At 36.5% G+C, this 22,243-nt stretch overlaps 1 long non-coding RNA gene across 1 annotated transcript in view; it reads left to right on the top strand.

Moving 5' to 3' along the window:
* The window catches only part of LOC115920759, a 33,924-nt gene extending 24,288 nt beyond the window's left edge, over positions 1-9,636 (top strand). Inside the window, exon 3 of the long non-coding RNA XR_004062524.1 lies at positions 9,427-9,636. This is a non-coding gene — a long non-coding RNA (uncharacterized LOC115920759). The remainder of the gene's footprint in view (positions 1-9,426) is intronic.
* The last annotated feature ends 12,607 nt before the right edge of the window (positions 9,637-22,243 follow it).

Raw genomic sequence — 22,243 nt, 5'->3', positions numbered from 1 at the left:
TTCCCACTTGAAGACATTTTCAAGCCCCACCTTTTGTAGGGAAGTTCTAAATTAGTATTATCTTTCAAATGCAGTTGGAATTTAACTTTTTCATTTTTTTGGCCTGCAAATGGGACATAGTACCTTTAAAGCCCCTCTGAAGTGTTTAGAGCACCAAAGTCGCCAAAAGTTTGATGGCAAAATTTTAATTAGATTGTATCATTATGTGAAAGAGAATTTTATTCTGCAAGGATTTTCCCCCAAAAATGTGTTTGAAGACAAATATTGATAAAAGAATACATAATTTGGATTTTTTTGTTGAATGCAGAAAACCTAAATTTTGTATTCTTTCATCATTATTTGACTTCAAACACATTTGTTTTGAAAGTCCTTGCAGAAAAGTGTCTTAAATGACATCCTCTTTCACATTATGATACAATATAAGTGAAATTTTGTCTTCAATTTTTTTTTTGCTCCAACACTTTAGAGGGGCTTTAATGTACTTACCCCTACATACATCTAATGATCTAGGTTGGTTCACGTAAAACTACGGAAATCTTGAAAAGCCCTTGGTCTCATAAATGTTTATGTGTAAAAGGAAAGGCTCTTCGATTTTCGATATTATGCTCATAATGGAATTCATTTTGTCGTTATCCCAAAACTTAATTACTTTAGCAGATGTGTACAGCATTTATACTATATCGTTAAGAGGCGGGGCTACGGCATACAAGCTCATTATGTGATATCAATTCGTGTTGACATGTATGTGGTATGATCAAAATAATGTTGCCTATCAAACGAGGTTTCAGAAGATTAATTTCTGGAGAGGGCGTTTATAACATGAATTGAAACCATTGAATTCCTGACATATGCTGTAATTGCAGTATAGAAACGTGGTGATGAAGAAATCATTTTTTTATAGACAATATTGTACATCTATCCTCCAGCTCATTAAGGATCTTGAACAGTATTATTACTAATGAGAATATCCTGGGTGATTAGACCAAATTATCATGACTAGGAACCACGAAGCCACACAAGAAAAGTCACCAGATATGATTTTTATTTAAAAGTTCGTGTCTGATTCTAAAAGTAGATTCTCAGCTTCAAAATGATATATATAAATTATAACTCTCCACAGTTGGATGTTCCTTACCCAATTAATAAGAGACTAAAATCTTCTCTTGTACAATTTTACTTTAAGGGGGTATCTCACTGAGCAGCAAATGCTTGTAGACGTAGCAATTTGAAAGGGCCAATAGAAAAGCAAATGCTTAAAGCGAGAAAAAAAAAATTAAAATCTTAAATCAGAAGTAATTTAGAAGTAAGTATCCCTACTAGACTAAATATGAAGTAAAATGACAAATGATGTTCAAAACTTGACGATACGAAGTAAAACATAAAACTACCACAGATTTGAAACCTTACACACGTTTGGAATCTTGGCGGCACCAAAGGGGTTAATTGCATTCAAAGAGCTCCAGCTTGCCCATATCAAATTACCCATAAATATCCATATCGCATTTTACTTTGCATTCATGCCTGTCAGGAAACGATTCCCAAGAGTTTCATTGTAAATTTTTCAGAGCAGAAAGAAGGGGGGTAAATGATAAATGACATTGGAGTGGTCATTAAATGCAGTCCCTCGTAGAAGTCACGGTCAACAGTTTGAGCATACATTGACTTCGTCATCTATATTGACTTCAATATTACAATAAGAACATGGTGGCCAGAAAGAAAAAAACAGAGGTTGGAAATACTTTTTGAGATTATATGTTTTTAAAAAAGATAATTAGACATCCTCTTTTGCTTTCATTTCTTTAGAAATGTTTTGATTTGACTGGAAAAGATGATGAGTTTTAGACAATCTAGATGCTTTATAGAACATAGATGACTGGGAGTGGTGTAGTAACTTCAGATAAGGTAGTCAGATTTATTTGAATTGATAATCAAGATTCATCATTTGCCAAGAAATAGGTTTCTATCTGTTTTGAATAAATGTTTTGGAACACCCTGTATATGAGTTCATTGATAGGGCATGGGATATAACTCTTTGATGACAGATGGAGTTTAGCCATACAGAGATTTCTTGAATATTAGTTTCCTAGGTTTTTCATTGTGGGTGGGTTGAGTAATCTAGTTCTATTTGTGTGGAATCATTTTTTGTTGTTGAATACCCTGTACATGAGAGCAGAAATAGAGTTAAGTGATAGTGCATGGGATATAACTCTTCGATGATAGATTGCTTTTATCCACAGAGAGATATCTTGGGATGTATATTGAATAATTTCAAGACAAGTTTATTGTTAGCTGATAAATGAGTTTGTTTTTGGAAATTATATTTTTGAAAGCCTGGATAGTTCCGTGATAGGGCATGGGCTATAAATCTTTGAAGACATGCGCTGTAATCCATGGGAGATTTATTCAGTGTCATGGGATGAATATAATTTCAAGACACTTTAATCATTGTAAACAAATGTGTTTTGGGGAAAATTGTTTTTTTGAACACCCTGTACATTCAAGCAGAGATATAGAGAGTTCATTGATGGGGCACGGGATGTATAGCTCTTTAATGACAGATGGCTTTTATCTATAGAGAGACTTCTTGAGATGAATATCAATTAATGCCAAGATGCCACTTTGAGATCATATTTCTAGAAAATCAATTCTAGCACGTACCTCTCTTTGATATAGATTCCGGATTGCAGATTGATCTGGAATCATATGTTCTTTGGTAGAAGTATAATTATTTCAGGAAATGGGTTTCATGTATGATGTAGAACACCCTGGAGGTGAAATATATATATGTGGGTTATTACAAATTAAAATGTGAAATACATTGATTTGCTTCTGTTATTTGAGCATTTAGGCAGGCAGGAAGAATTCTAGATTGAAGTAAAGTTGTTTTGTTTCTGTTAAACTTTTACTCAAACTTTTTTTAATTGGTTTGTCTGAATTTTTTGCTTCTATTGAAAGTAAGTTTTCTTTGAAGTGGACTTGGCCTTTAATCAAAGTTAAGCTTGAATAACACAATACAAATTTATGGTTTGTTTGAAGCTTTTTTGTTTTATTTGAGCATAATTAGAGTCATTCTTCATAGATTTAAGACTAAACAAACATTCAGTTATGAATCAAATGGTGAATATTGCCTCGCTTTACATTTTTGTATAAGTTTTCTAAAGTCTGAACAAGCTAGAAAGCAAATAATCCTTGCTTTGCTTCAGGCTACTAACTGATATACAAATCCTCCAGAGCGACAAAGATTTGCGATGCTCAAATGCAACGACAGACCTGAGTTTTTCTTTAGTTAAAGGATAATTTTGTAAAAGTGTCTCCAGAGACTCAAGATTTATCCTAGCGTGAATGAGGAAAGGTTGAATACACAGAGTTTGATTAGTAGCCTTCTCATGTTCTCCTGTGATGTATTATTAGTGTTTCCATGTGAATGTTCTATATGTCTATATGAAAGCTTGTTCATGCAGACTCTAAGAAATGTATATGGAACTTGCAGAAAGAAACGTTGGATTAAAGAATAATCATTGTATAGTGAATGGGGACATCGTACAAAGAAAAAAGAAACTACTTGTGAAGAGGTCCATTGACATGACAGCTGTCAATCATCAGTTCACACTTGTGATATTAAACACTGCCCAGTTATACGATTCTTGTATGATAAAACGTTCAGACAAACTTAGGACCCTGATTCTTTATCAAGTTTTCATGTAAAACAATGCTCAAACAATGTTTCATACAATGTTCACACTACAACAAAATTGTACTTACTCATTGTATAACTGTACGATTCTCGTGTAGCGAAACGATGAATTATGGCAGCCTGAACGCGGAGTAAGTGTTTTCTTGCGAGATTGGGCTTCATGCGAGCTTGAATGTATGCTGGGTTATATCCTTGGAAACAAGATCAGAAATGCGCCTACATGTAAAGTCAGCCGAGGATAAACCATTTGCTATGTATGAGCCCTAATGGGAGACTAGCTATGTAAACATTGATTTGATTTGCAATGTAACGACATAGATAAATGAATGTAAATATAGTGGAAATAATTTGAACGTCTGTAGCTGTTAGAGCGCTGTATTGCCTAAGGGCCACATTATGGACGACCTTCAAATGTTTTCGCACTTGTGATACATGCATTTGATCGTCTTTTGTTGCCATTTCATCTTCTCGAAGGCCACTTATCTTATTTTTTCGATAGAGCTAACCCCACAAATCCGTAACATGTGTTATCTATAGTAGATGTGGAAGAAGCAAAATGAAAAATGAAAAATAAAAAATAGGTGTTCATTTTTCAAATTCAATTCAATTGAGGTTATTTGGAATCATCAAAAGCATTACAAATCATAAACACAGAATAAATAATAGGCCAGGACCTCTAAGAAGCAACTTGTGCTTGTAGAGGCCCAGGCTTTCAAGGTAAACACAATATTAAATTAAATAGCAAAATAAACAATCCTTCTGTACTAATGCATTGGGTTTATGATTTGTGTGACCATGAATGATGTCATTGTGGAATTTCAACGTGTTGGTAAATGAGATCAATCAATCAATTAATTAATAATCCCATTCAGCAACATGTTTAGGTCATTCAATTCATGAATGAGAAGCTTATATTGCAGAGGAACTTTTATGTTATTACAATCAATTCTCGCTACCCTAAATAGGTACGAAAATCTCGAAATTCGCGAGACGAGGTAATTTTCACTCTCTCGGGTCGTCACTACAACTTCCGGTATAGAGTCCCATCCCAAGTCACGGCCTTCATCCACCCCCATTTTTCAGGGTTCTTACGCTTGGAATCATGAGCCCAGCACTGTGCAGCCTCACAAAAGAAAACCATCGTCACTGATGTCAAAAGACGCAAAAAACAACGAATGAAATGTTCAAATAAACGTTGAAATATTTGCGAAAAAAAAAACAAGACCGAGCAGACGACATATTCGGTGCATACACGTTGTGTGGCGACGGCGTTTTACGTTTGCGCTATCGCGCCGCCTGCACAGGAAGCTGTAATGTCGAAAAGCTATCCCATAATGCAATGCGCGTTTTCAGGATTTTCCCCGGATCTCGGCAGAATCGCTATTTGGGGTAGCGAGAATTGCCCTATGCACCTGTATATAAATGTTCACTATTATTATTATTATTATTATATATTTTCTAGATTCTTTCTTGTATAGTTATTTCTTTTCCCTTCTCTTTTACGGTTTCTCATTCTATGTTATCATCAACAATTTGTTTGCTTGCTTTTTATTCCTTTATTTCCTTAAAATCCTGTGATTTCACATTTCCAACTCTTCACATTATCCATGTTAATTTAATGTTTACAGTTATAGCAACCGCCCACGGGAAACACAAAAAGTGGTTTTTGTAGACAGGTTCCTTTAGTACATGTTTCAATGAGAAAACTTTTTCATGAGAAACAAGAAATGTGGTCTTTGTAGACAGGTGGTCACTAAAGCAGGTTTGACTGTAATATTCTTTTTGGTTCCTTATATTTCAATATGAAAATTTGTCTCACATTCTTCTTATTCCTTCTTTTCTCTTCTTTCTTGGACCGATTCTCATTCTCCGTTGCTCTTTTCCCCTTCTTTGTTTGCTGTCTATCCTTGACATTGCTTATCAACCCTCTAACGATCCAGCCAACCTATCTTCTTGAGCAAACACCATGTGATCATAACAAACGGTGTGATCATAACAAAAATCAATATTAATTTTTTCTTGTTATCAAGCAATTTTCCTCCTCCACCCAGACTACTCCATTATTCATCAACTTTCTGCTCTTATTCCAAGTCATGCACAATGACCCGTCCACACGTGTCATCCGTTATCTAGGACTCTCAAGGTCTGGTTTCCGTAAACACGCTTTGTGATTCCTTCCCACGTCTGCCTGTCTGAGTGCACTTTCATTGTTACCATGTCTCCAATTTCCCCCCGATTACCATCTTTTGTATTTAAAAAAAGTGCTTCTTTCAAGAGGAGACTTCACGTTTACGTGTTATTAGATGTTTTCAAAGACATTGTTTCTGTTGTTTTATGTGTACATGTACATAGTTCATGGATATTGGATGTACAGGTAATTTCCTATTACCTGAAAAATCCTTTTGTTTATGAAAGATTTATTAAAAATGCTTCATGGTGTGATTATTTTGTTTATTTTAAGTAAGATGAAGTGTAGTAAGAAATAAGATAGAAAGAGGCTAGACTTGGCCACTCAATTAAAAGTGATCGCTAGTTTTAAGAATATATGATGCTGATGAGTAGGAGGTTTTAAAAAGTAGATCTGATAACTGGCTGTGTTTTATGCACAAACTAGGATATCTAATAAACTGCATTTCAAAAGTCTGAGTATAGATATGCTTAATCTACTTTTACCTTTCCAGATGAATTGTAAAAAACACATAACGAGCTTTCCCTCTTCACTAGCCTTTGATGGCCTTACATTTCTTTTACGCCTACAGATATCCTTAAAGTCAGAGATACGAAAATATGAAAGAGAAATATTAGTTTCTGCCCAGAATGTGTCTAATGGGACAAAATAAGAAATATAAATAGCAATGTGGATGAGAAAAGGGATGGAGATAATGGGTTGTATACATCAGCATGAGTTGTGAATGGTCATTATTGAGTAGTAATACTGGTGCACAGGTGAGCAGCAGGGAAGATAATGAGATACCGAGATGTAAAAGCATCTGGTGAAAAAGGGGAAAATAACCTTGGTTTTAGAATGTCATTTTCATCTCGGTAAAGAGAGAACTTATTTTGAACAAAAAGAAAGGTGTCAAGAAAATGTGAGTATAAGAGAGAAAATCAAGAGATAGGAATGTAATATGTATTTCATTACTTCCATAATTTAAATTACATTTGAGACATCGGATATGAAAAATGGAGAGTATGTGAAAATGAGATGAAATAAAATGGGCAGCTTATCTCTTTTTTAAGCTCTAAAATAGATCTGGTAAAGAGCTCTGGTAAAAGGGGAAAAAAGGAAAAATGAAACCCACCAAGCTATATACATATAGTAGAAAGTTGTGGTTGTATTGAGTGATGTCTTTCAAAAATATATTTTTAAATACCAATTCCCGCTTTTGCACTTTCACAAGTACTCATTAAACAAGGAAGTAAACTGTATTGTATTTCTATATACACATATCGATCCCCTTTTAAAATAAGAGAAAACTTTGTGCTATATTTGTCTTTTTTGCCTGTTTTATTCTCCCTTGAAAGTCAATTGTAACTGAAACCTCCAGAGGAATGCATTTGATAGTAATGAATTGCAGATGGACATATGATACAGACTTCAAAATGGAGCTGTGACTAAAAACAACGGGTCCTCTTTAAATCGATTCCATTTCAATTTCTAATTGGATGTTTGGCTTGGGGACCTAAATCTATGCGCACTGGATTGTGGGAAACATGATATGTTCTCAGAGTGAATGGGTGATGGAGGTAACTGCACGTTTCAAAGTATAATTAAAGGGACATATTCAAAACAGAAGGGGGCTGAAGCTTTCATACTCTTCAAGAATAAACAAAATAAAATAAAATAAAATCTATGGTTTCAATAAGTGAAAAAAGAAAGAAGATGAAATAAAATCAATTTCAGAACAAAGTAATCTTCATGATGATTTTGTTTTTAGTTTTAAAAGCATTTTGTGTGTATCTAGACATGTATCCAGACATGTATCTCAAGCACAGTAGTAAATATGTGGATCATATTATCAGTATATATTCCTGATGTTTGAGTGACAGTTTCTCACTTCTGGTTTAAAATAATATGAAAAGGTTGAGGTGACAACCATATTGTTGCTGCCTTAGCCTACAGTGTATTGCTCTACATTTTATCGATCCCCCTCACTCAATCAATATTTGATTTGTGAACATGGATAGGCCGGTCCTACGTTAATATTAGAAAATGAAAAATCATTCATTCTCATTTTTTCCAGTTTGATCAGCAGTTTCTTACTTCCGTTAATCATGAAAAGGTTGCAGTGTCAATCCTACCGTTGCTCCTGTAGCCTGCCTACCTGCAGTGCCTATCTATATACTCTTCTCTGCTGAGCAGATATTCTTAGATCCCTCTCACCCAATATTGAATTTTTGAGCATGGATGGCCGGTCCTACGTTAACATTGGAAAATGAAAAATCAATCAAACAGCTGCATAGATCGAAGGAGACTAGGATGACCTTTCAGAAGCAAGGGATGGGTCATTCAGACTTGCTGTGCGATTGCTTTATGATTATTTATTGAATAGAAAACTGCTGTTTATTCATCTGATACACTGTCCTTAGAGTTATATTTAAAGCATCTATTTCCTTCCCATTGGTTAGCGTTTATTTCTCCTTTTTTGTATCTTCATATTTCTAAAATGATGGCAACTGGCAATTAGAACATTTCACATATGAATGAAAAAAACAACTAATGATTTTTCTTCTCAAAGTGCCTTGTGATGTAATAATGCAAGACAGAATGCATACTCTTAACCTCAGCTGTTGCTATGGCAGGCATAATTTGCCAAGCTTTCAGGAGAAAATTGCATTTTTTAAAATTTGTTCATGAAATGGTCCTTTAAAAGAAGCATTGGCACAGAATCATATGAAGCTCTTTTTGCCAAAGTAGGTTTATTTTTCCAAGTAAATGCCATTTCAATGTCAGATTCCTATAGTATTATTGATTTGGTTTCCATGGAGACCTATCATGGATTTTATACGGATTCTTGAGTTTCAAGATGGATATGAAAGAACATTTCACATCTTCGATAGTATACAAAATAGTACCGGTACCTAAAATTGAGTTTAGAAATATCTTGTTTGCTCACAAGAGCTCTTTTCTGAATTGTGAAGGAAAGTGAAATCTTTGCATGAGTGACCGTTTCTTTTTTTTAGTTTTCTAGAGCTTTGAATTGCTTGTCAGTCTTATATTCCATCCCCATGGCACTGCTGATCTGCAGATAACTTCATTGTTATTTCTATTACTAGAGCATATTTATTCAAGGATTGATATATGAAAAGCTGAGAAATGGTTGCCAGTCATATACTGTCTAAACCAGAAAATCTGGCACCAATAAAACTTGAGATTTCCAAAGGTTCGTGGTAAAAGAAAATGTTAACTCATCATGGTACATATTTCTTGGAATTTTCAAAAAAAAATTTTGCTACCAAAACGTTGTCTTCACTTTGTGAATGTTACACTATGTAAATACTATGTACACTAGCTATACAGTAGAACAGAATTTATGAACTTTGAAGATTTCTAGCACGTTAGTATAGATAATGACCCGCCACCTGTTGTGTACACACAGTGTTATTGCAATATTTCTATATTTCAGATTCACTAGCCATATGTTACATAATGAAAATGTGATATATAGCCTTCTAGTAATCCATTTAACGCCAGATCAATTCACAGATGATTTTTTTTCTTTTCATTTCAGCGAGACAAATCAGCTGAATGTTGGATTGGTTGTTGAGCTATGGACTAAAGGACTGATCTGGGATACCCTCTTGGGTACCGCTCTGGTACCCCTCCGAGGGATTAAACAGTCCAGTGAGGTAAGGATCAATCACTTTTGATGTCACCATTATCACCATTTTCATCATCGTCGTTGTTGTTGTTGGTAGTAGTTTTATGGGTTTCATTCAGTACTGAATATATATACGCCATATCTTCAGTTGTATAAGAAAAATCAGTCATCCGTAAAGAAAACTGGAAATAAAAAATTGTAAAAATGTAATTAATTAACCAGGATCGCAATTAGGAGTCTCTAGATGGTTTACAACATTCATCATCACATTCATCCTCATCATTATAACCACCATCACCATCATCACCATCATCATCATCATCATCATCTTTTTGAGAAAGATGATTTTCCTTCACTAGGGTTCTGCATCTAAAATTTAAAAGCACTATATCATCTTGTAAAAGCCAAGAATAGTATGCTCTTCCAGTCCATAGGGTACAGGAAAATGTGATTACAAGACATAATTTGTAATTCATTGTTGAATGGAATTTCATGTTCATCAATTATATTAGATAGCATACAATGATTTGATCACAAAAAGCAAATCAAGTTGAGATGAAATTGCTTACCGGTATTGGAGTAATCTATTTATGATTAAATAAACACTAATCACAGAACTAACATTTCATTCTCAACGTAACCATAGCAGAGCAGAGGATGGAAATCTTTCTTCAAATAGATTGTCATTAATTTTGGCAAAGAAGAGAATTCCATAATGTTAGAGATAGTATAAATGTATCTATGCCTAGGCTCAACACCATAGATCATACTGGGACCGTAATTTATTTGTGATCATTTGTGATGGATGGCTCATATTTTTTTCAATATTGATTTTCAAAAAGGGAAATTCCCCCTGGAATTCTTTGAGTTAGACTGGTAATTGATAAGTTATTGCTTCTCAGATGTCCTACTTTTCCCTTCATTGTTTTTGTTACTGCAGCAGCTAGATTATTTTTCAAATTATGTACTCTCTTAACCAATCAACTACTGAAATTGATAATCGTTAACCTGCCAAAATATAGTTTACATCTTCAGAAGTAATGGATGTGTTGTTGGTTTGTGGATTTATTTTTGATAAGCCGTAAATTCCAGGAGATGTTTCTTTGAGGTAGCCTTTTTGTCTCGCCAATAATGTAGCTTACATCTACAGAAAATATGGATGTGTTGTTTTCTGGAAATGTTGTTTATAAGCTGTAAGATCCAAGAAGTATCAGTTTCGGACAGTCTTTTTGTCCCGCCAGCAGTATGAATGCACAAATAAAGAAGTATGCTTCTACAGAAGCAATGGATACGTTGTTATGAGGAAATCTTGTTTCAAGTCTTGAGATCCAAGTTCCGGTAATGTCTGTTTCAGATACCCTTTTCATCCAACCAACAACTTATAAATGCAAAAATAATGTAGTATGCTTCTACAGAAGCAATAGATATGTTGTTTTGTAGAGATCTTGTTTTTAAGTCTTAAGATCCAAGAAATGTTCATTACAGATAGCCATAACATCTCACCAACAGTATAAATGCACACATAGTATACTTCTACAAAAAGCAATCATTATGTTGCTTTGTGGAGATCTTGTTTTTAAGTCTATTAAGATGCAAGAAATGTCCATTTCAGATAGCCTTTTCATCCAACCAACAGTGTACTAATAATCGAACAGGTGGCATCTATAATGAGTTAATTAGGCTTCTCTGCGTGGAGCCCTCAACGAACAGTTTGTCATAATATCAGTCCGAACAGGTTTGGTTAAATGTCAATATCAGCATGTGTTTGCATTCTATCCAGACTAAACAGCACAAAAATGGTGTCTGCTGCATGCGTGGCCCAAAGACCGAGTCATGTCGACTGTTGAGGGCAAGAGGGGCTTTCAGTGTGTAAACGTATTTGAGTTAACACCTTTCTTGCTTTAAGCTGGTGATGACATTATAGTAACTGTTCAGAACCAGAAGGGCTTTTAATATATGTAAACGCATTTGAGCTAAAATCCATTTGGCTCTAAAAATGTGATCACATGATACTAACTGTCCGTTGAGAGAAAAAAGGGCATTCACTCTGTGTATAAAAAATGTATTTGAGTTAACTCCCTTCTGGCTCCAAACAGGTGACATCATGATAACAACTGTCTGTTGCAGAGCCAAAAGGGCATTCACTCCTGTCATTCAACATGGATAACACTTTCTGGCTCTTAACAGATGATATTTATTCAAACGTTAGGCCTTCAGCCAATATTGATAGTCAACATTGAAGAGGAGTCTACTTAAATATGACTTTTAAAATGAGAAACTAATTATGTCCATTGACAGGACAGAGCTATTATAAGTTGGTAAAAGGGTTCTCATGGTATTTATTTTACCCTCTTAATGCTCAGTAATGGATTTGTAAATAAAGAAGATTTTCTTTTAAAGAATCATTTTCATGATTAGTAATCATACAAAAAAAATCTTTCAATTATAGTAAATGTAAGAAGAAGTCATCGTTAAGATGGTGCAAATTTTCGATTTTAAGCTATTTTTCTGAATAACAACATTGCCTTAACATTTTCATTTACATTGTATGCAAAATAATATATACATTATTATATTATTTTACAATTTCAAAGGAAAAGACGACATTTATAGATTTTACAAGCATCTTTAAAGACACTATCATTTTTTTAATTGTAGTATTGGTGACTTAATTATAATACACTCTTTTAATGAATATTGAGCATGCTGTGAATTGACCTACAGCTGCTGCAGGCAAAACTACTTAGCCGCCCAGTACAGAGTGAAGTTACCATATCAAAACGATCGAATACGAAAATAGAGCTTGACCAAAAACAACAACAGCAGTCGTCACGCTACCCCTTTAAAGTGATGAAGAGGGGAGGTTGACATGATATATACGGGCTCGGCCTCTCCAGCTCTGAGCGGACTTGCCTGCGGCCGCGTCACGTGGTACAAAAGAGATAAAAAGGGGCGCGAATATTCCCATCACGTCGTAGGGATGCAACACTAGCCGGGGCCGGTCTCCGATTTTTTGCCATTTTCTTTGAAGTTCCTCTCTGTTGCTGGCTTTGGTTTCCCTTGTTATGTGATCTGGTGTTGACTTTGGGGAGGATTTCTTGCTTTATGTTCAACTCTAAACCTTTCTAGCTTCTGTAAATCCTGAATACAAGCCTCGGTGAAGTGTATATAGAGGGCAGGGAACCTTGATGGAATATATTTCGACTTCTAGGGCAATAACCCATGAGCATCTGTAGGTTACTTAATGGGGCCGGTTTCGAGTAACAGCCCTAAGTCAAAGTTTGCATACATTGTACATAACATTCGAGGGATTTTAACCTCTAATTTTAATGGGTTGTCTGTGAACGTGAGATGTATGACAGTTTTCTTAGAAAACGTGCCCCTGCACTTTTGCTATTTATTCAGCAGAAAAGGTAACACATTAGAAAATGTTCACATCCTAAATGCATTCTCAGGACTAAACAGGAATGGGATGTCTTAATACCCTCACGTCAAGGGTATTCATATCTCTTGAATGGATTATATTAGATTTGAACTTTTCATGGTTTCAAGTCATATTTCTTAGAATCAATCAATCTTTGAGATTTCTTTGAATTTAAGGGAAGCAAGTAAATAGTGTATGGTAACTTGCAGGCTGCCATTATTTGTATCCCTTTGTTTTCATGGTGTTTCACAGTGTTTGTCAAAACTATCACAAGGTACATTCAAGATAAAAAAAAACAATTTCATTGTAATGAAAATATGAATGAAATCTTACTTTATTTTTCCATTAATGTGATATTTCACTTATTATTAACCTATTTTTAAATGTAATGTGTATTAAACATAACCACTTGGGTCTTTTTTGTGTGTAGTCTTCATTAAATCATAAAACCATTTGATGCTCAGTTAATGTAGAATCCACGCTCAGCTTGGGTTCACCCTCTGATTACTGTATTCTCAATACACCATAAGCTTAACGCAGGGCTACCCCAGATCTTATAGGCGGCACGATATTGTCTACAGAATACGGGCTCAAGAATAATCCAGGGGAGGGCTGTAGAATCTTATTAGGCCTGATGCCCTGCTCAAACGGTAGTCATATCAGGGCATCAATGAACACATAAATCTAAACCCTCATTGAAATCCACTCGCCACTGTCTTCAAATTGGCCTCATGAGATCTCTTCGTGATCACAATTTAGATGGGGTATAGATCTTCCGTTGTAAAGCCACGTTCGCGTTATAGCTATCAAAATGGACTTCTAGAAGATGGGGAGAGCGCATTTCTGTGTCAATCTGCAGTTAAGATTCGCCTGATTATGTTGTTATTGCTTGATTGGGCTAGGAATTGGTTTGGAGTGAAAAAGATGCATTATATTTGTGAATAAAACAGTAAAGTCTATAGTTTATCGCTCTGTACATGAACGTGAAATGGTCAGCCCATCCTGAGTGAAAACAGCGCTAGATTTTCATTTCTTACAAAGAAGTTTGAGAACATATGGCTGTACAAGTTTCATGGAGTTTGCACAAGTCTGAAATAGGGAATTACTGCCTTTAAGTGCACGTTTTTAGTGAGTTTTTATAAGATTGTTTACAGTTTGTTAGTCCAAACGTTCTGTGCACTGTGTGACAAACAATTCATAATGGTCGTCAGAACGTTTTCCCCTGAAATGCATTGCCGTTAGAAGTACTAAAATCATCTGTGCCCCATAGAGCCTTCAATAGCAATCATTTCTTATCTAGATCTAGACCCAGTTTTTTCTTTCTTTTCCAAGGATAGCTTATTTTTTTGAAATAGTTGTGTCTACGAGAAAATGAGCTGTCCCTTTCTCCCTTCCTTTTTCTCTCTTTCTCTCTCCCTTTCGCTCTTTTTTTTTCTTTCTCTCTTCCTTTCTCTCTTCCTTTCTCTCTTCCTCTGTCTCTTCCTCTCTCTCTTCCTCTCTCTTTCTCTATCTTCTAAGGATGCATGTATAGCCTATCTGTTAGAGATAGTAAAGAGCATTGAGAGAGAGAAAGAGAGAGAGAGAGAGAGAGAGAGAGTACTATCCTTTAAGAGATCATGAATTTGTTCCTGAATAATGTTCAGGAAGCATCTCAATACCTCGTACAATGCCTTCACTATCGATCCATCTAGATTTAGCTATCCATCTCTATCCATAGGATAGCTTGCCTTGTAGAGATAAGATTCCAATATGTGTGTTCTGCAATAATCATCTGGATGCTTCATATAGTGCCTTCACTTTCAATCATTTCTTACCGATCAAGATTCAGCTCTCCCTTTCTATCTCTAGGAAAGCATATCTTTATAAAAAAAACATTTCTTTCTCACATAATCAACAGGAATAATTTCAGTGCCTCATAGTAATTTCACTATCAAATATTCCTTACACGTATAGATTTAGTATTCCCTTTTTATTCATCGGATAGCTTATCTCGGCTTGAAGCGATAGCCGTGTCCTGTTCACATAATGAGCAGGAACCATCAGAGTGCCTCATAGTACCTTCATTTACAATCATTGCTTACCCATCTAGACTTAGCTCTCTCTTTGGTTTCATAGGGCATCTAACCTTTGAGATAAAGCAGTGTCTGTAAAGGCCTGTCCTCATCAGATCGAGATTGCCAAACATCCCGCTATTTGAACTATCCCAATCGCAAATTATCCAGTTAATTTGCATCTTCATCAGCCCAAAGTTGCAATTAGCAGGATATTTGGCCGAGACATTCACCCCAAGATATCTTGGGTTAGTTTGCAAAATATCCTGCTATTTGTCCGGTGCGTCGTCACCAACCCGAAGACATGCACTATGCGTGAACGCTGAGCAAGATACCACAAGCTTGAGTTTTGAGTTTTGAGGTCGAGTCTCAAGCTGATGAAGATTTGTAACTTTGGGCTTATTTCCCAAATCAGAAATAGCGGGTTATTTGGCAATCTGGAGCTGATGTAGACATACCTTTTGAGATATAGCAGTGTCCGTAAAGAGATGGTTGTGTCCTTCCTACATAATGAACAGGAATCATATCAATGCCTCACAGTGACTTCACCGGCAACCGCTTCTTACTCATCTACAGTAAATTCAGGGTGTGTTCAAGCGACAGGTTCTCACCCTAGAAACACGTTTTTTCAAAGATGTTTAGTTTCAAACACGGTTGCGTTCAAGCGAACTATACTTCCTGGGTCAAACTGCACAGTGTGATGAGCAGTGACTTGGCTTGAAATGAGTGAGAATCAGCGTTGATGAAAAATCGCTTGAACGCTCTCCCGCAGTAACCATGTTTTTTAACGCCGTTTTGATTTGTGATTCATGTTTGTGATTCTAGCTTTAAAAAATCGCTTGAACGCATCTCTAGTCCTCCCTTTCTATTCCTTGGATAGCTTTCTAATGTGCATTCATGGAGCATCATTGATGGATGCCTCTTTTCAAGGCAAGCATTTAATTGAAATGCAAGTTGTTTGTCTCCACCGAGATGTACTTGAACCACTGTTAGTCACCGTTTCTTTTTGTGTAAAAGTTCCGTCCGTGTAAAGTACGCTTTCAAAACGTATGCAGAGAGCCAGAAGGGTGTTAACTCATATCATTTCACAATGCAGAGTTGATGCCAGAGTTAATACCCTTCTGGCGCTGACCAGATGATTTAATAATTAATACCATAGAGAAGTGCAAGGAACATGGCTTGTATATTGACTGTTTGAGGCAGAAGGGTATTAAACCTCTGTGTATTTAATGTGATGTGAGTTAATATCTCTTTGGCTCCAAACAGATCATATATTCTGTAGTACTATTTGAGCATAAAGTTAGCTCTTTTAGGCATGATTTTTCATCTTTAATTGCAGTGTTTACTTCGAATTGAGAGAGTTCAATTTTACTCAGGCTAAAAAAAAAACTTGTTATGAAGAAGCACTGCATGTTAAATCTATCTAGAGCAAGGTTTTTCCCTGATTGTTGAGAGCATTTATGTGATATGCAGAAGCTCTTTGGCTGTCATGTGATAGAACAGCAAAAAAAGAGCATCAGTTTTGTTTAACCAGTTTGACACGATTGGAATTTGGTATGAAATGCATTTTCCATAGACTCCAACTCTAGCTTTATCAGGCTCTAGTACTTAACAGGTTAAGTATGAAGCTTTCATGCTTTGAGCTCGAGGACTATGGGGGAATCTGCTGCCAAGGAGATAAAGAATGCTGTTAAAAGAACACAGACCACATAATAAGTCTTTTCATTTTTTACCCCATCAACAACTAAATTCACCTTTCCCCATAAGCTTATACACAGGAATCACTCACTTTATTTTTGCAATGGATTCAATGGCAAAAAAAAATAAATGATGTGGAATAATAATGATAAAGGATTTTTACTGTAGAAGAAGAGGTAACATGGAGGTATTTCAAATCGCTACTCGAATTATCAAAGATGTCAAATGGAGTAAAAAATAGCAATGGAAAGGGAATCTTACTCAGTCAGGCACTTGACTTCTCAAGCACAACTGCATGATCGACCTCCTATACACCAGACAGACAGACATCCTTGATTTTATAAGCAGGCCTTTTGAAAACTGCTTGACAAAGATATTTGTTTGTGCAATTCATTTGTTAAGATGAAAATTAAGATTGAAAAGAAAGCTGATTAGCTTTGATTGTGCTTGTTTTTATCTTGTTTTTTCTCTAGTTGAAGCTGAGAGAGAACTAGAGAGAGAGAGAGAGAGAAAGAGAGAGATAGGTAAAAGGAAAGAGATAAAAGGAGATGAAGATAGGGATAGAGAAAGAGAAGGAGAGAGAGAAGAAGAAGAAGAAGAAGAAGAAGAAGAAGAAGAAGAAGAAGAAGAAGAAGAAAGAAGAAGAAGAAGAAGAAGAAGAAGAAGAAGAAGAAGAAGAAGAAGAAGAAGAAGAAGAAGAAGAAGAAGAAGAAGAAGAAGAAGAAGAAGAAGAAGAAGAAGAAGAAGAAGAAGAAGAAGAAGAAGAAGAAGAAGAAGAAGAAGAAGAAGAAGAAGAAGAAGAAGAAGAAGAAGAAGAAGAAGAAGAAGAAGAAGAAGAAGAAAGAAGAAGAAGAAGAAGAAGAAGAAGAAGAAGAAGAAGAAGAAGAAGAAGAAGAAGAAGAAGAAGAAGAGAGAGAGAGAGAGAGAAAGAGAGAGAGAGAGAGAAAGAAAGAATCAAATATTGAGTCATATATACACGAAGCTAAGAGTCAATGTGTTGGCATAGTAACAGAAACTCTGTACTTTCGTCTCGTAGTGTATAACCTTGGCTTGTAAATTAATCTATTATCATCTAAAACCATCACGATTGAAAGATGTACAATTGACATTGATTAAAACAAATTAATGAACAGGGTCTTTTCTTAATATAGGGATATTAAGTATTTATTTATTAGTAGCAGCACGGGGGTTACAGCTGGTGAACCTATAAACTCATGAATGTTGGCAAAATTATTGTAAAAGCTGTTTCCCCCTCTTTTTTATGTGACAGATAAGCATGACGTAAATTGTCATGTGCCCAGCATAAGGGCATACAAACAAGTTTTTACACATTTCTTTAGTTCTGAAATCTTGGAAAAAGACTACAGTTTCAACATATAGAGTCAAAGAAAAAGAAGTGGTATTTTGATGATATTCATGTCGTGTTAAAAGCTTTGCTGAACATGATGTGTTAGATTTTTTTTTGCGTGGGAAGCCCTTGTTTGTTTCAGGGACTGTCTGATAAAGGAACATTGCGAGAGAGAGAGAGGGAGACAGAATGAGTGGAAGAGAAAGAGGTGGAGATGGGAGGAGGGGGGGGGGGGGACTCGGAATGAGGGAGGAGGGAGGAAAGAGATGGAGTCAGAGAAATAGGGGGTACAGAAACAGAAGAACAGAGAGAGGGAGAGAGGGGGGGGGGGGGGAGTCAGAAAGAGACAAGGAGGATGAGGGAGATGGAGAAGCAAGAAAAGAAGCAGTAGATGAGAACATGAAAGAGAGAGGGAGAGAGAGATAGAGAGAGAAAGGGGAAGGAGAAAGTAAGAATATGGTCAGAAATGTGTGGAATGAGGGAGTTGAGGGAAACAGCAACAAAATGGTGAGATTGAGAAAGAGAGAAAGAGAGATAGAGAGATATCATCTCCTCCAGACTAATGAAGATTCCAGTGAAAGATAAGATTGAGTTTTATCCGCCTCCATCTGTCACTTGAGATTCCCAGACTCCTAGCTGTTAAAGGATGCATGACGATGAAATCATCTTTTGAGAGCCAGAAGGGTGTTTTTAGCACGTATTACATGATATGAGCTCACATTATTTTGGCTTTATTAAGTACCACAGAGGGCAAGGTTATCAACTCAACTCATGACAAGAATTTTGAAAAGAAAAATCAGTTTAATTAATATGTTCAGTTTATGAATTCTTCTTCTATTTAAAACTATCACTGCTTTAAAATCAACTGGCCTGGTCTACTTTAATTTACCTGATAATGCATTCTGTGTGCTGGAATCTTTATAGATTAAATACCTTTTCATATTATGCTATAATTCGTCGCTGTTTTCACGAAGTGACGGTAGTGAACAAAAATTGCATTCACTTTGCGTTACGATTTTCCTCACTACCGTCACTTCGTGAAAACAAGGACGAATTGTTGCCATACTTGACAAGCCTTGAACAACCTTCTTTATTGTCAACTGTGGCTTGAAAACTGCATTACATTTGAAGTCATTTCGAATTGTAAAAATAACAAATTTCTTTCTTGTCAGAGTTGAGATTGACCAAGTCTTTTCATGTTTAAAATAAAGTTATGCTTGAGGAGGAAAATTGAGAGCTCCTTGGAGTTCTGAAATGGCCATTTAATTTTTAAAAGAGGTAAACATTTCCCTAAGCTCTCGCAAGCATTGATGTAATTTGCAAAACATTTATTTGTTTCAATGTACGAATTCCCACAGCCTTCTTGAACATGAACATTGACATATTCTTTAAAACATTTGAATTTTTCCATGGGGGGGGGGCAAATTTCTGTAATCCTCACCCCATGAGCTTTGATATAGTTTGTGAGACCTTTGAGCGCTGTGGTGTATACATTTGAATTTCATTTGTTTATAAGGATCGATATACTCTGTCAAACATTTGATTCGTCCAGGGGGAGAGGTGGGGGGGGGGGGGCAACGTTGCCTCTTGCCCTTTCGTGAGCATTGTTGTGTATAAGCTATAAAACATGGATGCATGTTATGCTTCCGCCAATGGACCGTGAACAACAGGTAACACCTTTCCATCATGTTAGCTACATTAAACATTCACTTCCTCACGACAGATAGTCTGTTGAGATGAGAGGAAATTTATACAAAACTCATCCACAGAACCCTTTCATAAAGAGTCCTATAGCAGAAGGGGCATACACACATGTGAAAAGGTTGTCAGATGAAGAAACATGGTACAGTGAAATCTTTTTATAAATACCGCTCATGGGAGACAAGAAAAATTGTTCTAATGCGCAGGTGGTCTTTATATACAGGTGGACACTAATACAGGTTTGCCTGTATAAAGAAACTAGTTTTGAAGTATGAGGTCAGTTGACATGTTCAGGGTAGGCTTAGATGATAGCTGACCAATCATCAGTGAGCACTTACGATAAGCCCCACCCATTTATACATTGTTGGTATGATATGACGTTAGGAAGCAGTGGGCATTGATTCTTTATCGAGTTTTCATTTGAATCAACGCTAAAACGTATATACAATGCCTTGTTAAACATGGTTTTATAAAACATTCACACTAGAAAAAAAGTTAGTTATATACTGTAGCTACATTGTATGTGGTTTTGATAGCTATACAATGAATTTTATTAGTCTGAGTGGGAGAAGATGGTGAGCTGTCTGCTGATAGCCAGAAGGGCGTTAACCCATCTCTGAACATAGAGTTAATGGCCTTCTGGCTCTCTGCTGATGATGTGAGAGATAAAAGTCATGATAAGGCATCTAAGGGACCTTTCATGAATTGACATGCTACAGTGCAAGTGCATGTGTGCTTGTAGAAATCATGCCACTTTAATTGTGTGCAGATCAACAGTCAATGTTGATTTGATACTTGGGGATCTAACATTTGCTCCTGCAACAGTTGGTCTGCACTTTATTTTGTCAAACATTTAAGGTCAGGGTTAGGGTTACAAGGGGTTTTAAGTCGGGTCAGGGGTCATAGAGTAGGGTTGGTATAGTTTGGGATTCAAGTTTTGTATTCGGCGAGTGTGGGAAATTGATGCAGAGTAGTTACTTTCATAGACAACTAATTAGCAGCAGAAAATTTATGTGCCGTTTCTTTAGTAAGTGCTTGCCCAAAGCTGAAATATATGGCCTTGCTTAACCTAAGTATATTTAACACCGTGATGACAAGAGAATTGGTCGCTCTGAAATCAGTTGTCTAGCTTGCTACGATGAAAAAGTTGTTGAGAATTGTGTAGATTGGAAAGGAAAATGGCTGAAGTGCTGGGAATTCTCTACACCCCGACTGTTGTTTTAGGGACCTGCAATATTAGGTAATGTGTGTTTTGACAGCCACTGCGAGCTAGAGTGAGCAGCTGTCTCAATACTAATGGTCGCTCGCTTCAGTTCCCTCGGGGATGTAGCCACAACATAAATGTGAGCTGAAATTGCCGTCTTATTTCATGCCCTTTTTACTTGGGACTGCGCTCGTGATTGCTCACTCTCCCCTGTCACCGGGGAAAACCGCCAAACAGAGACACGGAGGAGAGAAAGTGCACGGTTCTTAACAGTTTCCACGGGGGCAGAAAGAATATTCATCAAATACAGGAAGGGTATTCATTTCCATCCCCCATTATCGCGCCACCTCTGTTTGTCTGCTGGTATGCCAATAATTATTTTCATCAGTCTGCATGTGGCTCTGTCTTTCTGCATACATCTCTATCTGCTTAGCTGGTAGTTTATCTTTATTTCTATTTATCTAATCTGTCTTTATGTCTGTCTCTTTTGTTATGTCTGATTTTCTGTCTGTCCATCTGTCCCTGTGTGCCAGTCTGTGTTTTTGTTGATATCTTTTTACCAATCTGTATGTGTGTGTGTCTGTCCGTCACTTTCTCCCCCTCGCATTTCACCTCCCTTTATCTATTTTACAAACTCTACCTCTGACTCCTTCTCTCTCTTCTTTCACTTTGTCGCCCATGTTTATGTCTGGCTAGCTAGCTCTGTCTACAAACCTGTCAATTTGTCCGTCTATTTCTCTGTTCCCCTCTCTCTCTTCCAGATCGCTTTCTCTCTGTCTTTCTCTCACCTCTCTTTTTCTCCCTCTCTTTCTTCTTTTTCTCTCTTCTTTTCCCCCTCTCTCTCTCTCTCTCTCTCTCTCGTCCCGATCACTTTCTCTCTGTTTTTCTTTCACCTCCCTCTTTCTCTCTGTCTTCTTCTCTTTTCTCTCTCCTCTTCTCTTCCTCTCTTCCTCTCTTTCTCCAACCTCTATGAGGGGGGATGATAAAACCCAGTCTCTGCTGCTATTCCCTGGCTATAGGGTTGTGTCAATGTTTGGGATCGGCTGGCGGATGTGTGTTGAATGGCACCTCGGTGAGTTGGACGCCATCCGCCTCATTCGCCTCATACCGAAGCCTGTAATTATCTACACCTGCTTTTCTACTGCCAAGAGGCATGTAAAGGAAATTAAATTATTCCACATACTATGATTGACCGACACAAACTTTGCACTCATGTTCATCGCTATCTCTAGGGTATTTGTTCTTTCCTGGCTATCACAATTTCACAATATTTTGTTGATAATTTAAACATTGATCTGCAG

This window comes from Strongylocentrotus purpuratus, unplaced genomic scaffold (assembly GCF_000002235.5).
Source record: "Strongylocentrotus purpuratus isolate Spur 01 unplaced genomic scaffold, Spur_5.0 spur5_scaffold_9, whole genome shotgun sequence".
In the NCBI taxonomy this organism is placed as follows: Eukaryota; Metazoa; Echinodermata; class Echinoidea; order Camarodonta; family Strongylocentrotidae; genus Strongylocentrotus; species Strongylocentrotus purpuratus.
This window is presented reverse-complemented; position numbering and strand designations above follow the sequence as displayed.